The 19,914-nt window shown below is 39.9% G+C and overlaps 1 pseudogene; it reads right to left on the minus strand.

Annotated features, from left to right (window-relative positions):
* Positions 1–877: 877 nt before the first annotated feature.
* LOC116896549 overlaps positions 878–19,914 on the minus strand; it is a 120,736-nt pseudogene continuing 101,699 nt past the window's right edge.

Consider the following 19,914-nt stretch of genomic DNA (forward strand, 5'->3'; position numbering starts at 1 on the left):
GAAAAGGGTCAAAAAGTTCAAATTTTCACCCCTAAATTGCTACACTGATCAAAAGAAGGAGTCCTCACAGCCCACAAGTCTATCAGTTCAACATGTCCACAGCTTACAACCGCACGTGACTCTTACGAGAGACGGCAGCTTATGCGAGGCAGCCATGGTAAACTCTTCTACATGCTCAAATGATAGCAAGCCCCTGTCTGCTACATGGTATGGTCTTAGCAGATTTAGTCGCTGTTTACTCATAGCTATCTATGTGTACATATGTATAAAACCGTGTCCTGCTCATTGTCAACACGGTTGGACACACTCATTGCACCAAACTCTTCTGTATATGATGTAAGAAGTCATTCAATGTCTGTAGGTTAAATAAGTCACTTCACACCACAGAAAGTATTGAATAAATTTAAAAGAAAAAGTTAAAAAAGTAAAAGAATAGGACAGAAATTCTGCCCTATGTCTAGGAAATGGAATACCCCAGAGGAAACTGGTCCCAAAGTTTTGGAAGGCTCCCTGAAGAAGCATCGGTTTGCTAATTGATTTTCATCCATTTAGTGCCCAAAGTTCGAGAACAACTCCTTGCTGTATGTAGTTTTTAAATAAGTCAACTTCTCCATTTCCCCACAAGCTAACAGTCTGGGCTCCGGAGAGAGCCTGACCCTTCTGAAAGGTCCACTCTCCCAGAGCACAGAAGAAAAGGGCTCTCTCCGTAGGGCTCCAGCACCCTCTGTGAAGGCTCCCCTCAGTCGCAAACTCCAGTGACACTGCAGTTCTGTGAGCAGGCATACCTCTGAGTACCAGGCCAGCTTGCAGAGGGAACAAATCACGAGATGAGAGAAAAGGGTGAAGACAGTGCTCTGGTCACTTCTCACATGCTCCATCATACTTCCGGGTACCGAGAGCTGCTGGACTTGGAGTGGAATGGCTCAGACCACATCCTTTGTAAGTCACCCTTTTAGTAGGCCATGGTGAGGATGGGCAATAATGTAAATGGCACTAAGTAGAGGAGAGCTGACTGGGCAGCTTGGTGGATGTGAGATGCCACAGTCCAGTCGCTGTGAGCAGATCTACAAAGTACTGGATGAGGATGATGCGGTGGAAGTAAGAGACCTTCCGAATGGGCCCAGAGACATTAGCGGGACCAGGGGCCCCACAGGAGTTGCCACTGGTTTGTTTCTTGTAATTGTCATTGAGAAGAACAAAGCATAACATGAGGCCAGGCATCACAATGTCCCCATTGCCCAACCCAGAGAAGCGACTGCCAGTGGAGCTTGAGAAGACCAATTTTCCAGGCAAAGACAGGCAAGGAACATCCCGCTCCACATTGGTTCCTAGGTGGAACTTCCAGGACAGATCATTGAGGGGATTGTCAGTTGGCTGTGTGGCCACGTTCACCATGACATTGCTGTTGAAGATGTAGGCTGAAAAAAAACACCCAGAAGACATCATAGATGAGAAGCCCTGAAAGAAGCAGGCAGGAAAACTTGAGGCTTGGCAGGCAGACAAAGGCAATCATGAAAACACAGAGGCCCGTGGCCAGAGCATCCATAAGAAGCCAGTATCCAATGAGAACCCAGATGAGGACGAGCATGATGAACAGGGAGAATGACAGCAACTTGGCAACATTGAAAGGCCCTTATTCTGAGGTTAGCAGGGCTTTGTTAAATACTAGGAGAAGAAATATTAGGAGAAGAAAAGCAAAAGCTATTGTTGCAAGAACTGCTGAACATATTATGAAAATGACTTGTACTGAGTCAAAGAAGAAGAAGAAGAACATGACTAGGAGACCGACACCCCAATTGGAAGGAACAGAGCTTGGGTAGAATCAATGGTCTTGATACTGTTATTGGTGCTGTTGCGGTTGAAAGAGCCAAAGGAGCTGTTGCTGTCTTTCTCTTTATCTTGGTTTTTTTTTCTTTCTTTTTTTTTAATGTGTGTGGCACCATCACCTGGCATTATATATATATATGAATATACTGTAGCTGTCTTCATACACACCAGAAGAGGGCAATGGATCCCATTATAGATGGTTGTGAGCCACCATGTGGTTGCTGGGACTTGAACTCAGGACCTAAGAGACCTGAAACTACCATAGACTATAAGAAGACTGGATATCAGAAATGTCCACACTTCACTGGAATCCACCTGGGAATAGGCCCACGAATAGGTCTGCTTTGCTGTGGGGCTGCCTCTCGGAGCTCCATGTCTTGCTCAGCCAGTGGCAGAGGGTCCCGCTAGGGGCCCGGCTGCTGGCTCTCATAGCAGACTTCTATGGACTCCAATGGTCTCCAACGGACTCTGATGGACACTGATGGGTCCCACTCCTAGGCCCCAGAAGGGGCCCAGCTCCAAACCTTCAACTTGTTCGGTCACCATGTAAAAATTCCCAGAATAAAGAACTGTGACAAGTTGGGCTTTTCCTTCATCCTGGCCTCTGTCCAAAAATAGCTTTTCTAAATAATAGGACCAAGGAGCAAAGTCCAAAATAATAGAAGCATAGGAAGACACAGAAATCAAAAGGCTATTGTGAGAGGGAGCTTTCAAGATTTAGATGCCTCAATGTTGTTCTGATACCTGTGATGTTCATGCACACAGAGGAACATCAGGTATTGCAGAAAAAATAAAATAAAATATAGGCTTGATGTGATTGTAATGTTCTAAAAAGACATTGAGATTCAGCCTAACTCTGAATGGAGATGTGGAAGAACATGCCAGAACGTTTGGAGTCCACAAGAAGGATCAATATCTCCTTGTGAATGGTGACTCCTAACAGGAAGGGAAAAACAGAAATTAAATGAATAACAACAGAGCAATAGTGTGTGTTTGACTGTGCGATTCTTCAGAATATAAATTCCTTCCAAGAACAAAATGTAATATTTCTTATTCTTTAATAAGAAAATGACTTGCCAAACCTAGAACAAAGCTACAGCAACATTAGATATTCATTTCTTTAATTATATTTTGGTATAAAATAAGAGGTGTTAAAACTGCTTTAAACTTTCACAATAAGAATCTGTAAAGGGAAAAATTAGAGAAGTAATTAAAACAGAAATAATTAGAAGCAGAAAAGGAAACATGGCCATGGCCAAACAATAGTGAGCGCTATGAAACTCAGTCAGCAAAACACAAACTTCTAATGTCAGAAGTGTTGTTTTAAGGGAGCACAATGAGAGTTCTCTCTGACATTCAAATATTTAGGAAATCATTTTGTGAAGAGAACTGTCAATGTATTCAATAATTTAGGTATAATATAAAATTTCAAAATGTAATTGTCAAAATTCACATCAAAAGTAACAATAGTGACAGCTTCACTCATATTAAAAGGGTAATCTGTGTGTTTGTGTTTGTGTGTGTGTGTGTATGTGCATGATATGTGACAGGTAGCATGCCATGACACATGTGGACATGGAAGGACAACTATTTGTTATAGATGATGGCAGAATTGTGTTTTAATTTAATGATTTTGTTCTCCTCTTTTTTTTTCCCCCATGGGTCCTGAGGAATAAACTCAGCTCTCCAGGTTTATGTGACAACTGGTTTTTCCACAGAACCATCTCCCCTGTCTAAAAGGGTGCTTGTTCTGTGGGTTTTTTCCAATTATCTGGTTTCATTGTCAAATTTCCATCTTTCATTGACCCTTGAAACATTTGTGGTCTCTGCAATTCTATGGAAACCTTCAAACTCATAGCTACTTTTCTCCGACTTTCTTTTATCGATACTTTGGACTCTAAGATCTTAAGTGTGAATTTAACATTTCTAGTTTATTCTCTTTTTTGCATTTCTATTTTATTTTTTATTAATTATTTATTTACTTTACATCCTGATTGCAGCTTTGACTACCTCTGCTCATCCCACCTCTGCTCCTCCCAGTACCTCCTTCTCACATCCTCTCTGCCCCTCCCCCTGTCTACTAGACACTCCTCCTCCTCTCCTCCACAGAAAAGGGGAGGCCTCCCATGGATACCAAAGAGCCTTAGCATATTAAATTGCAGTAAGACTAGTCACATCTTCTATTGAAGCCTGATAAGACAACTCAGTTAGGAGAAATGGATCCAACAGAGTTAAATAAAGTCCCTGCTCCTGCTTTGGGAGTCCTACATGGAGATCCAGCTACACAACTGTTACATATCTGCAGAGGGCATAAATTCATCCCAAGCATGTTCTCTGATTGGTAGTTCAGTTGCTATGAGCCCCTATGAGCCCAGGTTAGTTGATTCTGTAGTTACTCTTGTGGTGTCCTTGACCCCTCTGTCTCTTTCAATTTTTCCTCTACCTCTTCCACAGGATTCTCAAAAATCCACTGAATGTTTGGCTGAAAGGCTCTGCATCAGTTTCCTTAAATGGCTGGGTGAACTGTCTTTGATGACCTTTATATTACAAGTATAGCAGAGTATCATTAATAGTGTCAGAGATGGGCTCCCTCTCATGGCATGGGTCTCAAACTGGACCAGTCATTGATTTACCACCCTTCATTCAAATTCTGCTCCATCTTTTACCCCTGTATCTCTTGTAGGTAGGACAAATTGTGGGTCTAAGGTTTTATGGGAGAATTGGAATCCCAATCCCTCTATTGAAATCTTACCTGGTTACAGGAGGTGGTCAGTTCAGGCTCCATATATTCTGTTGCTTGAAATCTTAACTAGGGTCACCCTCATAGATTCCTGGGAGATTCCATTGTCCTAGGTTTCTAGCTTGTCCCAGATCTATTCCAGTACTCTCTTCCTTTGTCCTCCCCATACTTGATAGCTCATGTTCCTATCCATACTCCATACCTACTCCCCAACCCAGCCCTGTCTCACCACCCCTCCCCCAAGTCTAATCTATTTCCATTTCTCAGTGAGATTCAAGTCTCCCAACTAGGTCTCCCATGTTACTTAGCATCTTTGTGTCTCTGCTTTTAGCATGTTTATCCTGAGCTTTATGTTTAATATCTACATATGTCTTATCATATTTGTCTTTATGGGTCTTGGTTACCTCATTCAGGATGATCATTTTTAGTTCTATCCATTTCTCTTCAAATTTCATGATATTGTTTTTAAACATGATCAGGTATTGGGGGTGTGGGGGAACAGGACTAAAGCCCTGAGGGCCAGCAGAAAGATAGAAATAGGCAACCTCAGGAAGTAGGAGATGGAGAGACCCTCTAGAATGTATCAGAGACCTGGGAGGTAAGAGACTCTCAGGACTCAAATGGATGGATCTTAAATGAAATGCCCTACAGTGGGGAGAGGGAACTTGTAGCGTCTACCTCCAGTAGAAAGACAGGGCATCGAGTGGAGGGATGGGGTTGCCATCCCACAGTCAAAAATTCTGACCCAGAATTGTTCCTACCTGAAAAAACGTCAGGGTCAAAATTGAGAAGAGCTTGAGGGAAAGGAGGTCCAGTGACAGGCTGATACTATGGCATGCTTATAAACAAGAGCATAGCATGATTGCCCTCCAAAAGGCCCAAGAAGCAGCTGAAAGAGTCAGATGCACATATTTAAAGCCAACCAATAGACAGAAGCTGGTGCCTCATGTGGTCACATTAGGAAAAAGCTGGAAGAAGCTGAGGAGGAGGGAAGACCAGCAGTCTCAAATAACCTGGACCCCTGAGATCGCCCACACCCTGAACCACCAACCAAGCAACATAAACAAGCTATCCGAGACCCCTGACACCTATACAGCAGAGGGCTGTGGGTCTTGACTCAGTGAGAGAAGATACACCTAACCCTCAAAAGACTTGAGGCCCCAGAGAGTCCGCAGGCCTGGTGGGGTGGGGTGGAGGGGTGGGGGGAGGAGGTATAGGATGTGAAACAGTCAGTGGGTGGACAAGGAAGGTGATAAAGACTGCATTGTAAAAAAAGATTAATGAATAATAATTTTAGAAAGCTGAGTAATGCTCCATTGTGTAAAGGTACCACATATTTTTATTTATTCTTCAGTTGAGGAACATCTAGGTTGCTTCCAGTTTCTGACTGTTACAAATAAAACTGCTATGAATATAGTTGAGTTCCTGTGGTATGGTGGGGCATCTTTTGTTTTCAGGGATGGTGTAGCTGGGTTTTGAGGTAGACATATTCCCCATTTTCTGAGAAGCCACCGAAGTGCCACTTACAGGTTAACTCGGGCTCTTACTCTGCTAGAATGAGCTTAGAAAAGAAACAGAGGATATACTTGGAGATGGTTGAATATGTCACACTCTAAAGGTTTACTAGAAGGTGGCTGACACCTATATATCCAGCATCAAAAAGCAGAGGCAGGATGATTGTGAGTTTGAGCAAGCATAAGCTACAGGATCAGACTGTATAAAGCCCCAATAACTATATCAGTTATGGGAAAAGATGTTCTATTGCCACCAAATTTAATCTTCCTATCATTTCTGAATGTATTTCAAGACCTTCTGGATAGGACTGCATGTGTCCTATCTGTTCTCCTCTGTGGGATATGCTCCCTGGAAAGGATTGGCCTTTTATATTGGCATATGGTTTCACTTTCCAACAGTAATACAAGTTGAATCCCAGGGTTTTCTTTCCACACTACTAAGGTGGAGAGATTTCCTATTGTTTTCTCTCTGTTTAAAGGACCTGAAGTTGACCTTCAAGGCTAGAAGTGTCAGTGAAAAATGTGGGCTAGCCCAAATGAGGAAGTCTCCGGAAGTCTTGAGGTGTGCCTCATAATACCCACCAGACCACAACAAAAGGCACTTTGTTAAATCACTGATTTGTCAGTGAAATCGAAAGGTGGAATGAAATGATGGTTATTTCTAGTTTGATTCATTTTAGTTTCTACTCTATATTAAAGATGATATTTAAATGGAAGGAATAGAAATGTCGGAGGAAAGAAGAAATAACCAAACCGGCATGTAAATGACATACACAGCAGCACAGAATGCTACAAATGGACAGTGACTCAGTCCCGCTCAAGTGACTCCCACTTTATCACAGAGTAACCTGGAGGGATAGAGAGGAAAATGACCTTGCCAGAAGCAAACAGGGAGTCCATACTGCAGTCTAAGGACAAGGTAACCCTGGACTCCCATATGCTCCTTTAGCTTGGACACACACAGGGCTTGGGTTCTTGTCTCTTTGTTTTCATTTCATTGTTATATCTTTATGATTGATATGACTTTATTGTTGCTCTTTGGAACTGAGTGCCCCAGACATTTGCTTTATTTTTTTCTTTATTTTTCAATCATAGGTGGAATTTGATGAAAGCACTACAGAGTATTGAAGAGCACCGAGTGAACAGAATGATGTAAAACACCAAAATAATTCCAGTATCAATTCCTAAGTGCATGTTATGAGCAAGAAGTAGTATTTTCAAAATGTGTGAGTGCTATATATAGTTACAACCCACTAGCTCAGAGCATCAGCTCTACAGGAGTTAGCCTAAGTCATTTGCACATATATCACTTACTAGTAGTTTGACCTTAGGAGAGTCGCTTAACCTCTTTGTATCTCACTTGTCCACCAGAAAAACCAGGATAATGACTACCAAGGCAGCAGGCAATAATGTGAAAATAGTCACTGTGTGGGGGCATACTTGATGCTATGTGTCTGTCCAAGCTTATGTAATCACTCCCATTACTCTCGCTGTCATCACTCTGCTAGTGAAAAGGCTTCCTTCCCATCAGCACCAACTGCCTTTTCTTTGCGTTTGTCATTCTCTATATTTCACTTAAGATTTCTGCCAAATCCAGCAAGGCTGTTTTACAGAAATTTTTATCTTGTTGTGCCAGTGGAAACAAAAAGGAGTTCTGAGAGTCCAGAGTCAATAAGGTTCCAATTTTCCCCGTGTGTAAGTGAATGTGTGTAAAAGAATCCACAGGGCTACACTGGGGTCCAAGCATCCAGTCTTTATGTAACTATCATGCATAAAGATCACTCTTCTATGTCCCTGGGGAATGCAACTACATCATCACTATTCCGTAGAATTCTGTTCTACTCTCTCCAAAACTGTCTGTGAAATATCTAAGAGGTGCCTTCTCCTATCATAGTGCATTCGGACTTCCATGTTTGTTACTGTATTATAGCCGGGACTGTAGTGTTTAAGTCTCTGTAGCACCAGCCCTATGATGCCTGCTTGGTGGCATACATATAACCCAAAGCTTCTTCACTTTTTTTGGTCTTTCAAATAGAATGCAGAACATAAAGGTTAATTATTTCTAACCACTAACAAAGGATTGGTAATAGCAGCCGTCATGGTGACACTTGTGACAACTTTGTGATAACTCTGTGACAAGCAGTCATGGACAGCTAGCTATGCATGTAGACAGAGCTCTGTCCTGTCTCTTCTACAAGAAGGACATGGAGCAAAGCCTCCTTAGAAGGCACTGTGGATGTATCAGAGGATGGCCTTATCTGATATCAATGGGAGGAGAGGCCCTTGGTTCTGTGAAGGCTGAACACTCCAGCATAAGGGAATGCTAGGATTATGAGGCTGAAGTGGATGGCTGGGTAGGAGAGCACCCTCATAGTAGCAGGGAGAAAGGGGGGTAGGATAGGGGGTTTGTGGAGGGGAGACTGTGAAGGGTGTAACATTTGAAATGTAAATAAATAAAATAACCAATAAAAAACCATCATGGGGTAATATTTAAGCTTCATTTCAAGGAATAGAACTGGATAATTTGTGAAATAATTTTCTATAAATAATAGTCAAGTTAAAAGAGTAGGTAGAAGTGCTAAAAATGCCAGGCAAGATGATACTTAATTACACACTAAGAGAAAGGAAGCTAAAAGCTTACATTCTCACTAATGCACGAGGGTATAATAACTGGTTCCCAACTCTACATGTACCTATTTTCTTTTAGAGAGTTAGATATATTTTTATTCAAAAAATTTTCAAGTTGAGGTCACATTAGGGATGCTGGTTGTATTGACAAGAGCACACGTCTCTCAAAGATTCCAGCCATCTTTGTTCCCCTTTTGATACAGAGGCCTGAACTCAGAGCCTTCCTTCCACAAGCCATGTTGGTGCTCTCACGACATCATTCTCAGCTTTACCTCTGGCAAACACTGGCAGACCTTTCAAAGGTGTGTCTAATATCTACTCTAAAATACGGAAAAGAAAAACAAACACTGTGTCCTGTCTGTGATGTGAGCTTCAAATATCACAGCTAGAACTTGGCTAGAGCTCACTCAGAGGACTATTTTGCCAGAAGTACAACACAGGAGGCCTTGAATTTCTGTCTGTTCACCTGCAGTTTTCTTTACAGCTCCCATTTTAGAAGGGCTTGACACACATCTGTTTCTTCCTACACAGTAGATGTGCAGGTGTATGTCTGCCTCTGCCAGCAGCGGTGTCCAGAGCTGTTCTCTTACTAATGCAGACCTCCCTGAATGTCACCGTACATACACATCTCTGGTCATGTGTGAGTGAGCCAAGTTTCCTCTAGTTAGAGATATTTTAAAATTATTTCTCTTCTCTTACATCCCTACTTTCCCCCCATTGCTTATGCTAAATAATTCACTTCAATATTCCAAAATTAAATGAGTCACTCAATCCACCTTTATGTTCTTTCATGGTTAGAGAGAAGATCAAAAATTCAGGGGAAGAAGTCTATGCCTAATGGGCTTAGAGAAAAGGACTTCCTATGTCTGCACATAAAATAACCTCTGCTTCTAAATGGAGACTTTTGTTTTTAGCTATATTTCGTTTGCTGAAACAGACATAATTTGGGAAGACTGTCTGGGCACAGGAGTGAGAAATTCACTGTAGCTTTGTTGTTTATAAAGTGTCCTCTGAAGCCCAGGGTTTGGAGCCTTTGTCAGTATAAACTGGAAGCCCCTGTGTTACATAATGCATTCCTTGAAGAATGTCTCAGATACAAATACACTTAGTGCAGGGCTGATACTTACATTAATCTAATGGGTGGTTTGTATAGCTCCTAAGGGAAGGCATAGATTTTGAGCACAGCTCTTGGATTGTAATTCAAACACCACCTCATCACCCTAAACCTCGCTGGCAGCAACCACATCTACCAGTAAGGTTAGTTACTGCATTCATGTAGAAGACTGAGTGACTGCTCTGCCTCTGTTGCCTGCGGGAAATGCTTGCAAATCTCACCACACAGGTGTCTGGAAGAGATGATCTGAAAAGAAAGGAACGAAGTTCTTTTGGAGACCCTGGATGACTCTTCATTTAAAAGTGTGGGTTTCTCTGTACTTGGACTTTTCCTGAGAACAAAAACAATAAGTCCCCATTTATGCTAAAGGGTTAATTTGGTTTAATTTGATACATCAAACTGGGAATGGCTTATTATAGTTAGCAAAACCATATCATTCTTTATCTATTACTTATTTCTCAAGTGAGGCACATACTACAGGGAGAATTGCCATTGATGGCTCATCTTCTTTCCCTTTCTATAACACATTTATTTTAACCTCAGAAACCAACACTGACAGGAGACTATACTTTATGAAGAAAAAATAAAAGTGTGAGATTGGAAATTCTTTTTAACCAGCTAAAGACAGATTCAGTCTTTGTCACCCAGTAAGTTGCACCTGTTTAAATAAAATCATCATTCCCTTTTCTAGCTTCAAGTGTATTTTCGTATTTTCCTCCAAAAGACTGGCATCTGAACTGAATGTCTTATGATCACATTTGATTATTAACAGGTGGCAGTGAGAATACATTAAACATAAGCTCAAATGACATTGGAAATGATATTAAATACTTTTTGGCAAGTATAAAATGAGTATATGGGTAGAGCTTAGAGTCAAGGGCAAGTGTGTCTTTACATTTAAGGAAAGACGATCCCAAATTGCTCACCTGAGGCACAGCCAAAAGAGGTTGTAAATCAAGGTATGCACAGGATTTGTGTCTCTGGTCCAGTCACAGTCATGTCTCTACTATTTCTGTGATATCACAGAAAGGGCAGAGTGGAACATGAACTGAAGAAGCCCCAGAGAACAGATATACTTTGGAGTTGTGATATCAAGACTAATGATGTATCTAAAAGATGTTAAAGATTTAGATAAAATTAACTACGGTTCAATTTTATTTCCTATTCTAAGCCAAATTGTTGCTCCTTAAAACTCATTTTCTCCATTTCTCTGATATACCAGTTCTTTCTTTTTACCTTCCCAAATTTTCTGTCAGTCTCTAATAGTCTCTTTGGTTTTGTGATTCCCCAGAGGAATGTGAGTAAGATCCTCTTTGATGCGCAGAATCAAATGTGCTCCATTAGTGATATCTCCCAAGAATTTCTGAAGTTTCATATGTGGATCATCAGTCTGACAGAAGATTGAGAAAGACCACAGGCTTTTATAGTTTTCAGTGTGATTTCAAATAAGTTTTCCTCTAAGAAATGCCCCCGAGCACAAAAAATCCAGAGGTCTAGGATTTCCCCCTCCCAAAAGTGAGTGAATTTCTTTTATTGAGATTATAAGGTGATTACAACGTTCCTTCTTTCTCTTTTCTCCCTACCAGCCCCCGTACATTTCTGCTTGCTCTTTTCCAAATTTGTTGTCTTTTTATAGTTATACATTGCTTAGATGTATTTGTATAAACATATTACTAAATATAACCTGCTAAGACAATAAAACATTAATTATATGTATGTTTTCAAGCATAACCATTTGGTGGTAGAAAATCAATTTGTGTGTTTTACTTTTTCTTTTTTTTAATTGGATAATTTTTATTTACATTTCAAATGTTATTCCCTTTCCTAATTTTCTGGCCATTAGTCCCCATCCCATCCTCCTCCCCTTCTTCTATAAGGGTATTCCCCCTCCCAACCATATCCCCTCCCTGCCCCGCAAGATTCTGCTGCACTGGGGGGGTCCAACCGTGGCAGAACCAAGAACTTCACCTCCCATTGGTGCCCAACAAGGCTATCCTCTGCTACATATGCATCTGGAGCCATGGGTCTGTCCATGTATACTCTTTGGGTAGTGGTTTAGTCCATGGACCTTTTGTTGTTTGGTATTGTTGTTCTTATGGGGTTGCAAGCACCATCAGCACCTTCAATTCTTTGTCTAATTCCTCCAATGAGGACCCAGTTCTCAGTTCAATGATTTGCTGCTAGCATTCCACTCAGTATTTGACATGCTATGGCTAAGCCTCTCAACAGACAGCTATATCAGGCTCCTATCAGCATGCACTTCTTGGCTTCATCAATATTATCTAGTTTTGGTGGCTGTGTATAAATGGGCTGTATACCAAGGTGGGACAGGCCCCGAATGGCCATCCCTTCAGAATCTGCTCCATACTTTGTCTCCATATCTCCTCCTATGGATATTTTTTGGTTCCCCCTTTAAGAAGGACTGAAGTATCCACACTTTGGTCATCCATAGCTGAGAAGTACTCCATTGTATAGATGTATGAAATTTTCTGTATCCATTGCTCTGTTGAAGGGCATCTTGGTTCTTTCCAGCTTCTGACTATTATAAATAAGGTTGCTATGAACATAGTGGAGCATGTGTCCTTGTGGCATGTTAGAGCATCATTTGAGTATATACCCAGGAGAGGTATACCTGAGTCCTCAGGTAGTACTATGTTTAACTTTCTGAGGAACTCTCAGACAGATTTCCAGACTGGTTGTACCAGCTTGCAATCTGACCAACAATGGAAGAGTGTTCCTCTTTCTACATACTCCCCAGCATCTGTTCTCATATTAATTTTTGATCTTAGCCATTCTGATTGGTGTGAGGTAGAATCTCAGGGAATTTTTTGATTTGCATTTCCCTGATGACTAAGGTTGTTAAACATTTCTTTAGGTAGTTCTCAGCCATTCAATATTCCTTAGCTGAGAATTCATTGTTTACCTCTGTACCCCATTTATAATACGGTTATTTGGCTCTCTGGGGTCTAACTACTTGAGTTCTTTGTATATTTTGGATATTAACCCTCTATCTGATGTAGGGTTGGTAAAGATTTTTGCCCGGTCGGTTGGTTGTCGTTTTGTCCTAATGACAGTGTCCTTTGCCTTATAGAAACTTTGCGTTTTGTGAGGTATAATTTATCATTTCTTGATTTTTCAGAATAAACCATTGGTGTTTTGTTCAAGAAATTTTCTTCCGTGCCCATGTGTTCCAGACTCTTCTCTACTTTCTTCTATTAGTTTGAGTGTATGTGGTTTTATGTAGAGGTCCTTGATCCACTTGTAATTAAGCTTTGTACAGGGCTATAAGAATGGGTCGATTTGTATCCTTCTACATGCTGACCTCCAGTAGAACCACCACCATTTGTTGAAAATGCTATTTTTTCCATTGGATGGTTATAGATCCTTTGTCAATATCAAGTGACCATAGATATGTGGGTTCATTTCTGGGTCTTCAATTCTATTCCACAAATCTATCTGCCTTTCTCTGCAACAATATCATACAGTTTTTAACACTATTGCTCTATAAAACTGCTTGAGGTCAGGTGTGGTGATTCCCCCAGAAGTTCTTTTATTGTTGTGGATAGTTTTCACTATACTGGGTTTATTGTTATTACAAATGAATTTGCAAATTGATCTTTCTGATTCTATGAAGAATTGATTGGGAATTTTGATGGGGATTGCATTGAATCTGTAGATTACTTTTGGCAAAATGGCCATTTTTACTATATTAATCCTGCCAAGCCATGAGCATGGAAAGTCTTTCCATCTTCTGAGATCTTCTTTAATTTCTTTCTTCAGAAACTCAAAGTTCTTATCATACAGATCTTTCACTTGCATGGTTAAAGTCACACCAAGGAATTTTTATACTATTTGCAACTTTTGTGAAGGGTGCCATTTCCATAATTTCTTTCTCAGCCTATTTATCGTTTGAGTAAAAGACAACTACTGATATGCTTGTGTTAATTTTGTACCCAGACACTTTGCTACAGTTTTTTATTATGTTTAGTAGTTCTCTGGTGGAACTTTTGGGATCACTTAAGTATATTATCATATCATCTGCAAATAGCGATACTTTGACTTCTTCCTTTCCAATTTGGATCCCTTTGACCTCCTTTAGTTGTCTGATTGCTCTGGCTAGGACTTCGAGTACTATACTGAATAAATAGGAGAGAGTGGGCAGCATTGTCTAGTCCTTGATTTTAGTAGGATTGCTTCAAGTTTCTCTCCATTTAGTTTAATGTTAGCTACTGGTTTGCTGTATGTTTAGGTTTGAGCCTTCAATTCCTGATCTTTCTAGAACTTTTATCATGAAGGGGTGTTGAATTTTGTCAAATGCTTTCTCAGCATCTAATGAAATGATCATGTGGGTTTTTTTCTTTGAGTTTGTTTATATAGTGGATTATATTGATGGATTTTCATATCTTGAACCATCCCTGCATCCCTGAGATGAAACCTACTTGATCATGATGAATGATCGTATTGATGTGTTATTGGATTTGGTTTGAGAAAATTTATTGAGTATTTTTACATCTATAGTCAGAAGGGAAATTGGTCTGAAGTTCTCTTTCTTTGTTGGGTCTCTGTTTGGTTTAAGGATAAGCATACTTGAGGCTTTCATAGAAGGAATTGGGTAGTGTTCCTACTGATTCTATTTAGTGGAATAGTTTGGACAATATTGGTATGAGATCCTCTATGAAGGTCTTATAGAAATCAGCACTAAACCCATCTGGTCCTGGGCTCTTTTTGGTTGGGAGACTTTTAATAACTGCTTCTATTTCTTTAGGAGTTATAGGATTGTTTAGATCGTTTATCTGATCCTGACTTAACTTTGGTACCTGCTATCTGTCTAGAAAATTGTCCATTTCATCCAGATTTTTCAGTTTTGTTGAGTATAGGCTTTTGTAGTAAGATCTGATGATATTTTTTTAATTTCCTCAGATTCTGTTGTTATGTCTCTCTTTTCATTTATGACTTTGTTAATTTGGATATAGTCTCTGTGCTCTCTGGTTGGTCTGGCTAAGGGTTTAGCGTTATGTTTGAACTTCTCATGATATCCTGGATTTCCTAGATGTTTGGGGTTAGGAGCTTTTTGCATTTTACATTGTCTTTGATGGTTGTGTCAGTGTTTTCTATGGTATTTCTATGGTTTGTTTTGCCAGATCTGGAGACAGAGTGCTGCTCCTGGTTTTGTGTGACCTGAAGCCTTCAGGTAGATCACTTGGAGAAGAAGAGTTGGTCTTATCTCTGCTCTCAGGAGTGTAGGTGCTCCTGGCAACTGGCTTTTGGCTTTCCACGCAGGATCCTTCCACCAGAAGGGTCCTTCCCCTTATTTCTCCTAGGTCCCTGTGCCCAGAGGGCACAGAGGGCACTAGGCAGGTTCCTCTTAGGTTAGGAATGTGGGCAGAAGTCTCCTCTGAGCTCTCAGGATTGTCTGTACTTCTGAGAGTCCAGCTCTCTCCCCCTGTGTGTGTTTTTCTTTGGGGAAGGCTGTTTGTCCTTTTCTAGGCTTTCCATAGTTACCTTTAATTCTTTTTGTAGGCTTGAGAGCATTCAACAAGAAGGAAAACATGGATAATATCTGCTCCAACTCCCAAAGTAACTGGGTCCCTCAGTATCCAGGGACACAGAAAGCCCCATCCAGCCAGTGGCATAGATTCCTTTCAGCCTGAACCTGTGCCCTGTGCCCTTAGGTGCTGACTCCCCACACATTCCCACAACACACAGAGGAAGCCCAAATCGAAGGTTCTCTGAAACACCTGGAATCACAAAATCTATCCCAACACCAAGAATAAATGGGTCCTCCAAGATTCAGGAATGCAGGAACACCCACCCAGCCAATGGCACAAGTTCCTTGCAGTCTGAACCCGAACCCAGAGAAGACCTGGGGTGCTGGCTCTGAATACACTCTTACAATACCTAGAGAGATCCTGACACCTAGGTGCTCTGAAATACCCAGAATCACAGAGGGAGTCAACTCACAGGAGATCAGAAACAACTAAAAGCACTGGAGCTCTGGCACTCTCAAGTTCACACTTAAGACCGAAACATCTTTCCCAACACCCAACATAACTGGAACCCCCACAGGAACCAAAGGATCACAAACCCCCACACATCCAGAGGCATGGGGTCCTTCCAGCTTACACCTGTGCCCAGAGAAAACCCAGGGCTTTGGCTCCCAACTCCCTCCTACAACACCCTGAGAAAGCTTGGTTCCCAGGAGCTCTGACACAAAAAGATTTCAAGAGCTTGGTCACACCAGGATTTCAGGAACCCAAAGGCAGCTTGACTTCCAGGAGCTCTGACACACCAAAGATCTCAGGATTCCAGAATAACAGAGTCATAGAGACAGCTGAACTCTGAGGAGTTCTAGCACAACCAGGATCAAAGGAGGGACAGGCTTACATCAGAAACAGCAAGGGTATAGTAGCACTAAAGATAACCAGATGGCTAGAGGCAAGAACAAGAAACTAAGTAACAGAAACCAAGGCTATTTGGAATCATCCGAACCCAGATCTGTCACCACAGCAAGTCCTAGATACCCCAACACAACAGAAAAGCAAGACTTGGGTTTAAAAAAATCACATCTCATGACGATGATAGAGGACATTAGGGAGGACATAAATAACTCCTTTAAAGAAATACAGGACAACACAGGTAAACAAGTAGAAGACTTTAAAGAGGAAACACAAAAATCCCTTAAAGAATTATAGGAAAGCACAACCAAGCAGGTGAAAGAATTGATCAAAACAAACTAGGACCTAAAAATGAAAATAGAAAAAAATAAAGAAATCACAAAGGGAGACAACCTTGGAGATAGAAAACCTAGAAAAGAGTTCAGGAGTCATAGATGAAAAAGAATAGAAGAGAGAATTTCAGGGACAAAAGATACCATAAAAAACATTAACAACAGTCATGGAAAATGCAAAATGAAAAAACTATTAACCCTAAACATCCAGAAAACCCAGGACACAAGGAGATGACCAAACATAAGGATGATAGGTATAAAGGAGAGTGAAAACTCCCAACTTAAAGGGCCAGTAAATATCTTCAACAAAATTATAGAAGAAAGCTTCCCTAACCAAAAGAAAGAGATGCCCATAAACATACAAGAAGCCTGCAGAACACCAAATAGATTGGACCAGAAAAGAAATTCCTCCCATCACATAATAAATAAAACACCAAACATACAAAACAGAGAAAATATTAAAAGCAGTAAAGGTCAAATAACATATGAAGGCAGACCTAACAGAATTATACCAGACTTCTCAACAGAGGCTATGAAAGCCAGAAGATCCTGAGAAGATGTCATATGACACCAAGAGAACACAAAGGCCAGCCCAGGCTACTATACCCAGTAAAACTCTCAATTACCATAGATGGAGAAACCAAGATTTGTCCATGACAAAACAAAATTTACAAAATATCTTTCCACAAATCTAGCCCTACAAAGAATAGTAGACACAAGGAAAAAAACTACACCCTAGAAAAAGCAAGAAATTAATCCTTTTTCAACAAACCCAAAAAAAGATAGCCACACAAAAATAATCCCAGTTCTATCAACAAAAGTAACAAAAACACAACAAAAAGTATTCCTTAATATCTCCTAACATCAGTGGACTCAATTCCCCAATAAGAAAACATAGACTAAATAACTGGATACATAAATAGGACCCAGGATTTTGCTGCATGCAGGAAACACACCTCAGTGCGAAAGACAGACACTACCTCAGAGTAAATGGTTAGAAAAAATTTTCCAAACAAAAGGTCTGAAGAAACAAGCCAGAGTAGCCATTCTAATATTGAATAAATCAACTTTCAACCAAAATTTATCAAAAATAGAAAAGAATACTTTATATTCATCAAAGGAAAAATCTGCCAAGATGAAACCTCAATTCTGAACATCTATACTCCAAAGGCAAAAGCGCCCTCACTCATATAAGAAACTTTACTAAAGGGGTTGGGGATTTAGCTCAGTGGTAGAGCGCTTGCCTAGCAAGCACAAGGCCCTGGGTTCAGTCCCCAGCTCTGAAAAAAAGAAAAGGAAAAAAAAAAGAAACTTTACTAAAGCTTAAAGTACACATTGCACCTCATACAACAACAGAAGGAGATTTTAACACCCCACTCTCATCAATGGACAGATCATGGAAACAGAAACTAAACAGAAACATAGAGAAATTAACAGGTTATGAACCAAATGGATTTAATAGATATTTATAAAACAATTCATCCTAAAACAAAAGAATATACCTTCTTCTCAGCACTTCATGGGACCTTCTCTAAAATTAACCATATAATCATTTACAAAACAGGCCTCAACAAATACAAGAAGAGTGAAATAATCACATGCATCATATCAGATGACCACAGACTAAGGCTGGTCTTCAATAACAACAAAAACAACAGAAAGCCCACATATGCATGGAAGTTGAACAATGCTCTACTCAATGACAACTTGGGCAAGGAAGAAATAAAGAAATTAAAGACATTTTAGAATTTCATGAAAATGAAGGCACAACATACCCAAACTTATGCGACACAAGAGAAGCAGTGATAAGAGGAAAACACAAAGCTCTGAGTGCTACAAAAAGAAACAGGAGAGAGCATATACAACTAGCTTGACAGCACACCTAAAAGCTCTAGAAGAAAATGAAGCAAATACACCCAAGAAGAGTAGAAGGCAGGAAATAATCAAACTCAGGGCTGAAATCAACCAAATAGAAACAAAAAGGACTATACAAAGAATCAACAAAACCAGGAGCTGGTTCTTTGAGAAAATCAACAAGATAGATAACCCTTAAGCCAGACTACTAACCAGAGGTCACAGAGACACTATCCAAATTAACAAAATCAGAAATGAAAATGAAGACATAGAAAGAGAAACCAATGAAATTAAAAAAAAAAACAGATCCTACTATAAAAGCCTATACTCAACAAAACTAGAAATCCTGGATGAAATGGACAATTTTCTACACAGATAGCAGGGATCAAATTTAAATCAGGATCAGATAAACCATCTAAACATTCCCATTCCCTCTAAAGAAATAGAAGCAGTCATTAAATGTCTCCTAACCCCCCTCCCCCCAAAAAAGCCCAGGACCAGATGAACTTAGTGCCAAATTCTATGAGACCTTCAAAGAAAACCTAATGTCAATATTCTTCTAACTATTCAACAAATTATAAATAGAAGGAATACTAATGAATTCATTCTTTGAAGCCAAAATTACTCTGTACCTAAACCACACAAAGACCCAACAAAGAAAGATAATTTCAGACCAATCTTCATTATAAATATCAATGCAAAATATTCAATAAAATTCTTGCAAACCAACTCTAAGAACACATCAAAACTATCATTCATCATGATGAAGTAGGCTTCATCCCAGGGATGAAGGAATGGTTCAATATATGGAAATGTATTAATGTAATCAACTATATAAACCAACTAAATGAAAAATATATGATCATTTCACTAGATCTTGAGAAATCATTTGACAATATTCAACACCATTTTGTGGTAAAAGTCTTGGAGAGATCATAAATTCAATGTCCATACCTAAACACAGTAAAAGCAATATACAGCAAACCCATAGTCAACATCAAACTAAGTGGAAAGAAACTTCAAGCAATCTTATTACAATCAGGGACTAGACAAGGCTGTCCCCTATTGTCCTACCTATTCAATATAGTACTCAAAGTCCTACCCAGAGAAATTAGAATACAAAAGGAAGTCAAAGGGATATAATATCACTATTTATAGATGATATGATAGTATACTTAAGTGAACCCAAAAATTCCACCAGAGAACTCCTAAACCTGATAAACAATATCAGCAAAGCAGCTGGATATAAAATGAACTCAAACAAATCAGTAGCTTTCCTCTACTCAAAGGATAAACAGGCTGAAAAGGAAATTACAGAAATGACACCCTTCACAATAGTACCAAATAATATAAAATACTCCAATGTGACTTTAATCAACCAAGTGAAAGATCTGTATGATAAAAACTTCAAGTCTCTGAAGAAAGAAATTGAAAAAGATCTCAGAAGATGAAAAGACCTGCCATGCTCATGAATTGGAAGGATTAATATAGTAAAAATGGCCATCTTGCT

Source organism: Rattus rattus, chromosome 1 (genome assembly GCF_011064425.1).
Source record: "Rattus rattus isolate New Zealand chromosome 1, Rrattus_CSIRO_v1, whole genome shotgun sequence".
NCBI classification, from domain to species: Eukaryota; Metazoa; Chordata; class Mammalia; order Rodentia; family Muridae; genus Rattus; species Rattus rattus.